This window comes from Peromyscus californicus, unplaced genomic scaffold (genome assembly GCF_007827085.1).
Source record: "Peromyscus californicus insignis strain IS unplaced genomic scaffold, ASM782708v3 Scaffold_8__1_contigs__length_139910024, whole genome shotgun sequence".
NCBI classification, from domain to species: Eukaryota; Metazoa; Chordata; class Mammalia; order Rodentia; family Cricetidae; genus Peromyscus; species Peromyscus californicus.
Window position 1 is genome coordinate 81,485,786 of NW_026294606.1, and position 11,244 is coordinate 81,497,029.

The 11,244-nt window shown below is 46.0% G+C and overlaps 1 pseudogene; it reads left to right on the forward strand.

Annotated features, from left to right (window-relative positions):
- The first annotated feature begins 1,566 nt into the window (after positions 1-1,566).
- On the forward strand, positions 1,567-10,202 carry LOC128104552 (40S ribosomal protein S19-like; annotated as a pseudogene).
- Positions 10,203-11,244: the final 1,042 nt, after the last annotated feature.

The window sequence follows — 11,244 nt, forward strand, 5'->3', positions numbered from 1 at the left end:
GCACTGGTGTTTCCAATCTTAACAGGAGGAGCTGCCAGCCCTTGCCCAAGACTTCCGCCTTCCGTGTCCAGCCTCACTGCGCTCCCTCACGCTGCTCAGGACCCAGCTTGCCTCCTCTAACTCAGGCCCTGCTTTCTCTGCAGTGGAGCAACAGGCCGCGCTTTCAAAGTGTCACAAACATTCACACCTTTAGGGCTTTGCAAATGGCATTTCCTGTATGAAACAGCTCTCCCCCTCGCCCTGCACCCTCCAGCAGCCGGCCCTGGGACTTCTTTTCTGTGGACTTGTCTTGAACTTCCTCCCTGGACAAAGTTCATCACCGCCAATGGGTTGTCAGCTGTTGTACTGTCTTTTTTTTTTTTTTTTTTTTTGCTTCTTTTTTTTGATCACTTGTATGTTTCTAGATGTTTCCATTGGGCTAAAACACATCAGGGTAAATAACTAAACAAGATCGATATTTAGAAGTCCTAAAGTCTAACTGAAGAACCAACCCAGGTATCAGCCAGAAATTTACAACATAGTAAACCAGGTATATAATCCCAGCACATGAGCATCTGAGACAGGAGGATTGCCTCAAGTTGGTGGCTAACTTGGGCTATAGAATAAGGCTCTGCCTCCAAACAAAAGCAAATTACCAATTTAAAAAAAAAAAAGAAAAAGAAAAAAAGATTTATTTCAGCTGGGTATGGTGACACACACCTTTAATCCTAGCACTTGAGAGGCAGAGGCAGGTGGATCTCAGAGCTCAAGGCCAGATTGGTCTACAGAGCAAGTTCCAGGACAGTCAGGGCTACACAGAGAAACCCCATCTTGGAAAAAATAAGATTTATTTTTATTTATGTTTATGAGAGTTTTGCTTGCATGTATATGTGCCTCTGCCTCCCAAGTGCTGGAACTAAAGGAAAGTGCCATTATGCATGGTTCTCAAAGCAAATTTTATTTAAGAAAAGTTGAAAGTTAGTCTGGGGATGTAGCTCAGTTGGTAGAGGCAAGCAGATCAGCATAGCACACTCCAGGCCAGCCAAGGCTACATAGTGAGACCCTGTCTTAAAAAAAATGTCTATATTTAGGAATGTATGTCTACATATATGCACGTGTATATATAACAAAAATGAAAGAAAAAGAGGCCATGAATTTAAGAGAGAGCAAGGGAGTACCTGGGAGGGGCTGGAAGAAGGAAAGGAAAAGGGGAATGATAGAGTCCTGTTATATATGAAATCCTGGGCTTCATCTCCAGTAAACAATATATGGGGTGTGGCAGCACATGCTAAAACCCCAGCCCTCAGGACGTGGAGGCAGGCAGAACAGAAGTTTGAGCTTGGTCAGTCAGGTGGCTCAGTGATGAAGGGAATCTGCTATCTGCTAACAATCCTGGGATGGATCCCTGGACCTCACGTGGTGGAGGGAGAGAACTGACTCCTCCCTGTTGTTCTGACCATCACAAGTGCTTGGTGATAGGACCCCTGTCCAATTCATTACATAAATCAGTGTAAAACAATTAAAAAAATAAAAGGAGCTTAAGGTCATCTTTAGTTCCACAGGGAGTTTGAGTCTAGTTTGGGCGACATGAGGTCCGGTCTCAAAGGTGTGGGTGGTGGTGGAGTGGGGGTGGGGGAGTCGAAAGCTATTTGAAAATATGTTCTAGATGCACCGAGTCCCTAGAGAATAAATAGAAAAGCAGAAAGAACACTCAAGCTATTGCTCGGGTCCCCTCTGCAGTGCTGAGTGCTGGGCCTGGACACAGGGGAAGATGTGGAGCAGGCTCAGAGAGGATTCTGCCTGGCCTGGATCCTCACACGTCTGCAGGAGGAAAGTCTAAGATTTGGGAGAAACACAGAAAAGATGTAAATTTACATTAACATTTCATCTTCCGGGCGTGGCAAAGCCCACCCTCCCACTGGGAAGCACATACTCTGAACTGAGTATGCTCTGGATTCTATCCTAGGAAAGGAGCCCATGTTTCCACCTTCCCAAAGGCAATGGACAGCTACAGGTCGGAAAAACTCATTCCTGTAATGGATCTGAGGGAAAAAGCAAAGACAGGTCTCTTCCTAGTGGCATGATGACAGTGTGGCTCGAGTCAGTGACTTTGGCAGTGAAAGTTCATCTTCAAAATTTTATTTAAAAAAATCTGTCTATCTATCTATCTATCTATCTATCTATCTATCTATCTATCTACACACACACACACACACACACACACACACACACACACACACACATATATATATATATATATATATTCTGCACTCTGGTTTGTATTTAACAGAGCTCAGAACCTCTACAAGCAAGCCCTCTCCTGGCTGATTTCTCCAATGCCTTCCCCAGGTCTTCTAAGGCTTTTTACTAGCAGTCAGTGTCATGTGATTAACCTTCAGGGTGGTTAACAGGGGTAGTTAGGCTGGTCCAACCTGAAAGAAGGAGAGGAGACCCCAAGAGCAAGAGATTGGCACCCAGGCACTGTGTGTGATTGGCACCCAGGCGCTGGACAGCAACAGAGACAGATGTTGGATCCACGTTTCCCACCCCATCAAATTCCCTTTTCACGTAAGGTTGGAAAACTCATTTTGATTCCCGTGACTGAAGAGGCAGCCCCGCCTTTTGTCAGCTAAATCCATTTTCCCCTCCCCCTGGCGACTGTTTCTCTTCAGTTTCTGCCAAGATTCTCCATTGTCTCCATAAGTCTCTGCCCAAGGTGAGTACTGGAAGGATGAGCTTATGAAGTTAAACAGTGAAAGACAACAGGAAGGTGATTTAACAGGAGCAGCCCACAGCGACACAGATAGGTAGTTTTTCTTGAATTTTGGTCACGGGGGCTTCCCCATTGCTTCTCGGGTGCCTTCTGCCAACAGCTTAGGATGAACTATACTTCATGTTTCAGAAATGATAAAACCGAGAGTAAGCTAGGTGGGATGGGGTAGGAGAGGGCACGGACAGAGGTCTCAGAACGAAAGCACCAGGCTCCAGGAATAAGGAAAGCGTTTCATTAATCTCCTCTCCATCTTACAGCCATTGTGAAACATAAACACCTCAGAAGGTGTGGAGACCACAAACTAGCGGTTGGCAAACAGCCCCCTACGAACTTCAGGGTGAGAAGGCAGTCCCAGCTCCAGCACTCCCTGGCCCCCTTCCTCCCCACCCCCCCCAGGGATGCTGACAACTGTTCAGAGTGGAAGGGTGGTTATTTTATTATTATTTCTAAAGATTTGTTTTTTTTTCTGTGTGTGTGTGTGTGTGTGTGTGTGTGTGTGTATCTGTGTGTGTGTGTGTGTGTGTGTGTGTGTGTGTGTATATATATATACTGGTGGGTGCATAAATCTCTGTATTTGTGAAGGCCATAAAAGGGTGTTGGACCCCTCAGAGCTGGAATTACAAACAGAATTTGTAAGGTGCTTGACTTATACCTGGGTGCTGGATCCTAACTCCATTCCTCGTGATTATGCAGTAAGTGGGTTTTGTTGTTGTTGTTGTTGTTTTGTTTCTTCATTTATTTGTTTTGAGACAGGGTCTCTCTACTGAGCCCTGGCTACCCTAGAACTCACCATGTACACCAGGTTGGCCTTGAACTCACAGAGATCTGCCTGCCTCTGCCTCCCACAGGCTGGGATTCTAGGTCTGTGCCCCCACACCCAGTGCAGTAAGTTTTCTTAACTCCTGAGATATTGCTCCAGCCTGGAAAGACAGTTAGTTTTAGAAGACTTGGATTCTAATTCCAGGTCTTCTTTGGACCATCTTTCTGACTTTGAATTCATTATTCTTCATTTTTTTGGGGGAAGGGGTGTGATGGAGTCTCACTATGTAGCACAGGATAGCTTCTAATTTGTGGCACTCCTCCCAACTTGGTCTCGTGGTGCTAGGGTCACAGGCATGAGCTACCATGCCCCACTATTCCTGTTTTCTGAGACAGGGTCTTATGTGGCTCAGGCTGTGTGGTAATTTGAATGTAATTGGCCCCCATCATCTCATAGGGAGTGGCATTATTAGGAGGTGTAGCTTTGTTAAAGTGGGTATGGCCCTGTTGGAAGAAGTGTGTCACTGTGGGTTCAGGTTTTGAAATTCTCTATGCTCAGGATACGACCCAGTGAGTCAGTCAGCTTCCTGTTGCCTGAAAGGTGTAGAACTCTCAGCTCCAGCACCACATCTGCCTGCATACCACCATGCTCCCCGTCATGATGATAATGGTCTGAACCTCTGAAACTGTAAGCAAGCCAGCCCAATTAAATGTTTTAATTTATAAAAGTTGCCATGGTCATGGTGTCTCTTCATAGCAATAAAAACCCTAACTAAGAGAGGCTGAAATCTAACTTTCTTTCTTTCTTTCTTTCTTTTTTTTTTTTTTTCGAGACAGGGTTTCTCTGTGTAACTTTGCGCCTGTCCTGGAACTCACTCTGTAGCCCAGGCTGGCCTCGAACTCACAGAGATCTGCCTGGCTCTGCCTCCCAAATGCTGGGATTAAAGGCATGAGCCGCCACCGCCCGGATGAAATCTAACTTTCTATGTGGTCAAGGATGACAATGAATTTCTAGTCCTCCTGAGTGCATGCACCTTGGTTTATGCAGTGCTGAGAATGGAACCCAGGGCTTTCTACAAAGGTATGCTTGTGGCTCTCTTTCTTCCTGCTGCCTGTGAATCTGGATGTTGAACTCTCAGCTACTTCTCCAGCACCACGTCTGCCTGTGTGCTGCCATGCTCCCTGCCATGCTAACAATGGACTGGACCTCTGAAACTGTAAGCCAGCCCCAATGGTTTCCTTTATAAGAGTTGCCATGGTCATGGTGTCTCTTCACAGCAATAGAACACTAAGACATGCATGCTAGGCAAGTGGTCTACCAACTGAGCTACACCCCATCCCTTATTCTTCACTCCTCAAATCCTCTGTTTCTCCATCTGCCCATGAGGACATAACGCTGTAGCATCTCTCAGGTTACTCCCAGATCTGCCTTCCAAACACTAGTCTCTACTTCCTACATCGCATCATCTAGTAAATGAGTTCCACACAACTGATGTTGCTGCCAAATTACATAACAAGTGAGAAATGGTTCCCTTGTTGTTGGTTTGTATTAACAGTTCCAAAATCCAGCTGGTGGAATGCTTGCCCAGCATACATGAAGGCCTGGGTTCCATTCCCAATACTGTATATAAATGCGGCATGGAAGCTGACACCTGCTACTCTGGTATTTGGGAGTGGAGGCAGGGAGATCAGAAGTCATCCTTAGGGATACAGTGATGTGGAGACCAGCTTGGTTCTTTCTGCCTCTCTTCCTCTTTCTATCCTCCCTCCCCCTCTCTCATCCCTCTCTCTTTAATTCTGAAAGCCTGTATGATGTATACATGTGGCCTTTGTGTGGGTTACGTGTTGTACAGGGTTTTACATTATGGTTACAGAACTTAGAAGCAACCAAATCAAGCCACTATGTTGGGGAAAACCCAAACCCACAGGATTAGTCTGCAAGAAAGAGAACTTTTCCTTTTCTCCCCTGTTTTTTTACTGTCCTCAAACTAACCTCCCCGGTTGTCACATTTCATCTTCAGAATCTTCCACATTCCCTTCATCTTCAGAGCTGCAGGCGAAGGTAGCAGGGCTCCTCGGGTAGGACAGCCAGCACCGACCCAGCCATCTGTGGGGGGAGCTCAGAAGGCTCTCAGGCCATCAGGGTTTGCACAGACTTCAGATTTCCTGAGCAGGTTTCTATCATGCCACATGTTCTTTCTGGGTCCTAGAAGCATTGTGACAGCTGTAGTTAAAAACCACAGCAGCTGCTTTTCCCCCTGGCTGGCAACGCAGGGGCCACACGATGCCTGGAGTTCATCAGAGCTCTGGTAGCCTTCCTCAAAAAGTCTGGGAAGCTGCAAGTCCCCACGGGGTGGACATGGTCAACATAAAGAACTTACCCCATGATGAAAACCGGATCTACACAGGAGCAGCTTCTGCTGCATAGCACTTGTACCTCTGAGATGATGCTAGGGTTGGTTCCATGGCCAAGATCTCCGGAGGACGGTAGAGAAATGGTGTCAGGCTCGCCACATCAGCAGAGCCTCTAAGACTGTGGCCTGCCGGGTCCTCCAAGTAATGGAGAGGCTGAAAATGGTGGAAAAGGACCAAGATGGGGCCACAAGCCAACCCCTCTGGAACAGAGAGATCTGGACAGGGTTGCCAGACAGGTGGTGGCTGCCAACAAGAAGCATTAGAACAAAGTATGCTGGATTAATAAATTGCCTCATTCATAAACAAAACAATCAACACAAAACAAACACACTGTATACACAGACACACAGACACACACATACACACAGACACACAGACACACACACATACACACATACACACACACACACACACATATACACAACAGTAGATCAGTAGATACTTTTTACAATACTTAGTCTTCTCTGACTTTTTGTTTCAACTTAGAGGTGCTGAGTTACTATCTGGTCAGAGAGCCCCCCAAAATCCACACAGATCTCTCTAACACCCACTCCTGGCTTTTTATTTGAGGCTGAAGACCATCTCAGGCCCTCATGCCTGCAAAGAAGGCACTTTAACTGATTTTAAGCATATCCAACATTGTGCTGATGTCCTGGTGAGTGCACAGGCTTGAAGGGATGGAGGCAGTGGGCAGTTGTGACTGAGCTGATGTGGTAATGTAAAAGAGCCTGGTGGGTGCCCAGGAAGGAAACTCGCTGGACGTGTAAGTGATGGAGACACAGAGGGATCTCTCTCTGTCAACAAATCAAGTCAAAAGAAAGGCAGCTGGCCCACAGTCATCCAGGTGTGCAGTCCTCTTGACCAGGTCTTGAAAAAGATTTGGAATCTGTCATTCTAGATTTTTTTTCCCCTGACTGTCTTCCAAAGAAATGGTGTTCTAAATAAGGACTGTATGGCCTGAGTCTGTGCCTTCACTGGTAGTGTGTCCAGCTAGCATGTAGGAGGCCCTGGTTTTGATCCTCAGTACCCCATGCATTGGGCATGGTAGTATAAATATGGAATTCCAGGTGGAGGTAGGATGGTCAGAAATTCAAGGTCATCCGCAGCTACATAGAGAGTTTTTGGCTACAGGAGCAGAGCCTGGGCCACAGGAGACCATGTCAGAGAGAGGGAGACAGAGAGACAGAGACAGAGAAGTGCTCAGGGTAGGTAGGAGGTTCTGAGCCTTGGAGGACTCTCCTGGCAAATGCTGGCCTTCTCTTTGTCTGATCATGTTCTGACAACCCTGGGCTACACTTGAGACTCCATTAGAGAAAACTAATTTTTTTCCTTTGCAAAGGATGTCAATTGCAGATAGTTTCTCGGTTAGGGGTGGGAGTCCATGTTCTCTCTCAGCGCAGGGACTCCTTCTGGCTTGAACCTGTGCAGGCCCTGTGCACGCTGCCACAGTCTCTGTGAGCTCCTGTGTGTGTCAGTTTCCTTGGTGTCCTCCATCCCCTCTGGCTCGTAACAATCTTTCCCTTTCCTCTTCTGCACAGCTCCAGGAGCCCTGAGGGAAGGGGTTTGATGAAGACATCCCATTTAGGACTGAGTTGTAAGAGAGCCGGGTGGTGGTGGTGGTGGTGCACACCTTTCATCCCAGCACTTGGGAGGCAGAGGCAGGCAAATCTCTGAATTTGAGGCCAGCCTGGTCTACAGACTGAATTTTAGAATGGCCAGGGCTACACAGAGCAACCCTGTCTTGAAAAACAAAAGACAAACACGACGACGACCACCACCACCACCAGAAAAGATCCTCTCCTTCAGTGATGGGTTCTGGGAATCAAATTCAAGATATCAGGCTTGCACAGCAAACCCTGTTTCCAGCTGAGCCATCCTGCAGGCCCTTTGTAGTTTTTTTATTTTTTTATTTTTTATTTTTTATTTTTATTTATTTATTTTTTTTTTTCTTGGTTTTTCGAGACAGGGTTTCTCTGTGTAGCTTTGCGCCTTTCCTGGAACTCACTTGGTAGTCCAGGCTGGCCTCGAACTCACAGAGATCCACCTGGCTCTGCCTCCCGAGTGCTGGGATTAAAGGCGTGCACCACCACCGCCCGGCTATTTTTTATTTTTTTAAAGACAGGGTCTCTCTATATAGCCCTGGCTTTCCTAGAACTCACTATGTATACTAGGCTGGCCTCAAACTCACAGAGATCCTCCTGCCTCTGCCCCCTCAGTCCACCACCATATGCAGCAATTGCTTTTGAGACACTCTCAGGCAGTCCAGGCTGACTTTAAACTGGAGCATGTAGATGAAATTGCTTTTGAACTTCTGAGCTTCCTGTCTCTACCCCCAAAGTACTGGGGTCACAGGTATGAAAACCACACTAAGGGTTGAACTTAGGGCTTCGCGCAAGTCAGGCAAGCATTCTACCAATGCAGCCACATCCCCAGTCCGGGACGGGCACATTTGAAAGGAAGAAACACAGGTTCTGGGCTTCTGGGCCTCGGAGGACTCTCCCAGTAAATGCTGGCCTTCTCTCCAGTGGGTCATGTTCTGGCAACGGTGGGCTACACTTCAATCCAGGATAGCACAACTGATCAGTTGCTGGAGACCTTCAGACTCAACACCCGAGACTGAAAAGGGCGCTCAGAACCCACAGGCAGAGTGCGGACAAGGTGGTAGGAGAGTTAGTTCCCTGTGATCCCTGAGTCTCTGCACACTGGAACCAAGGCCCGAGGTCCAGGCTCTGCAGCATGAAGAGTGGGCATGCCACTTATCCCTGGACCAGGCAAGAAGACCCAGGAAGCCACCAGCAACCCAGCTGTTTAGGATTGAGAGTCTAGCTTAGCTATGTGTAATGGAGTCTCGGCCTTTGCAAGCAACTGGATGCCATTTTAGATATGTGCTGTTTCCGTGCCGTGAGACTGAGAAAGCCAGCTTGCCCAGGTTTGCCTCACCCTGGTGCAGCTACGTGTTTGTGCAGGCAAAGTCATCTAGTGTTAAAATGTATCGTTAATTTATTTTCCAGTGTCTTGGATGGAATATAACTAGGTGATATATGTCAAATGAATTTCATGGCTACCGTCCAAATGTAACAAATGAATCATTTAAGTCTGTTCGAGATTGGTGATGCCAAATTTTTCATTCTCTTCCATTTTGTAAATGCATCACATCTCAGCTCAAAAATCAATCTATTAACCTTGAAAACACTCGGAACCGGAATGAAGGTTCAAGGTGAGCCTTGTGACCCTCCATGTGACATTAGTCATATTTAGCAATTATCATTGGCTTGGAGTAATGGGTAACTGGCTGAGGCGAACGACACACAGTTCCCACCAATCAACAGAATGTCAGAGACCGTGGGGAGATGGAGAGTGTGCAAAATCGGGGTTTGAAACCTTGAGCTCGTCTGCCCCAAAGCTCCTGCCTTATTAAAACAAATTTGAACATCTTGGCAGCTATGCTGATAGATTGCACATAAAATCCTCCTGTAAAATCTTTGTGTTACGAGATAAGGAATTCTGCTTAATGGATTTGAAGGGCAACCGAAGTGTGCGGAAACGATGTGTTTGCCCTCTAAACCTCCAGCTGGACCAGGCTGATGGGTTTCCCAGGTGCTGGGCTAGTTCTCTCCCACCACACGGGGAATTATCGAGGGTGGGCTTTAGCTGACTTATATTAAAAATTGAAGTCCAAATAAATGTCTCATCTAAAATTGCTGTAGAAATATATACGTAATTATCCTCTGCCTGTAGTTTACTTTGCCTCCTATCTATTGTAACAGAAGATAAAACCTAGTGTAGATTCTTTTGGATTTGTGACATGGATGAACAGTTAATGGTCTGCCCAGATGAGACATAAGAAAAGTGCTTCTCCAGGACTCTTCGGTCACATTCTCGTCCTCAGCAGGAAGGCTCACTGCCATGAACAGAGAATTTCTTCTCGTCGCTGTGCCGTCTTTACGGCTAAATTGCCTAACTACACAGAATGTCAAATGAGTTCAGTTATATCATTTTTGTGTCTTAAAAATGTTCTCATATGTATGCTCTACTTCATTTGATGATGATATTATCATATAATTTTATATCATTATCCCTAAAGGAAGGAAACACTAGATCTATTTCTGAAGGTAAATCATAAATATTTTCTACTTCCAGATTCAACTGAGTTTTTAAAAAGTTGGTTTGTTGGGCTGGAGAGATGGCTCAGAGGTTAAGAATACTGGCTGTTTTTCCAGAGGTCCTGAGTTCAATCCCCAGCACCTATATGGTGGCTCACAACCATCTGTAATGAGATCTGGCTCCCTCTTCTGGCCTGCAGGGATACATGCAAACAGAACACTGTATGCATAATAAATAAATAAATCTAAAAAAAAAAAAGTTGATTTGCAGAGTTCTATCTTGGATTAACTTAAGAAAAGTGTATTAACTTAAAAATTAGGAATGAAGAAGACAGCAAAGTGGTAGAGCACTTGCTTAGCCTTGATGAACCGTGGGCTCTATCCCTGGTGCAGGTGTGCACACACACACGCACGTGCATGCACACGCACAGGCGCGCACACACACACACTTGTATGCATGTATAGGCGTAACTATGTGTGTATGTAAGTGTATGCACATGGGGGAAGGGTGGAACCCAGAATGCCATGCATGTTAGGCAAGTGCTCTAACACCGAGCCACATGAGTGGTAATATAACTATCCCTAAGTATATGTAATACAGTGATAGTGTGTGCAAGATGGTCAGACCACAAACGTAATTGATGTAATCTAGAAACTTGAGCTTGAAGGTGAGCCATCTGTGTCAGTAGACATAGTCCATGAAATCTGGAGTAAGAAAGAAATAACCCAGAATCATGAGAATTTACTCACTTGCGTCGGGAGAGGCCTGTTATATCTGTGTCTCAGTTACTTATCTTGTTGCTGTGATAAAAGCTCTGATAAAGGCAAATTATTTATTTATCTGTTTATTGCACATATGTGTTGTGAGTGTGGACTCATGTGTGCTATGTGGGTGTGGACTCATGTGTTTTATGTGGGTGTGGTCTCATGTGTGCAATGTGGGTGTGGACTCATGTGTGCTATAGGTTTGTATGTGTGGAGGTCAGAGCAAAGCTTTTGGGAGCTGGCTCTCGCCTTCCACTTTGTCCTTTTTGTTTCTTCTGCGCTGGGTACTCCAGGTCTGGCTGGCCTGGGGGCTTCTGAGTGATGCCTCTGTCTCTGCTGGTCACCTCACCTCAGGAATGCTTCAGTAGTAAATGAATCCCACCACATCTGGCTTTTATGTGGATTCCAGGCCTGGAATTTGGGTTGCCAGGTTTGTTTGTTTCTTCTTTT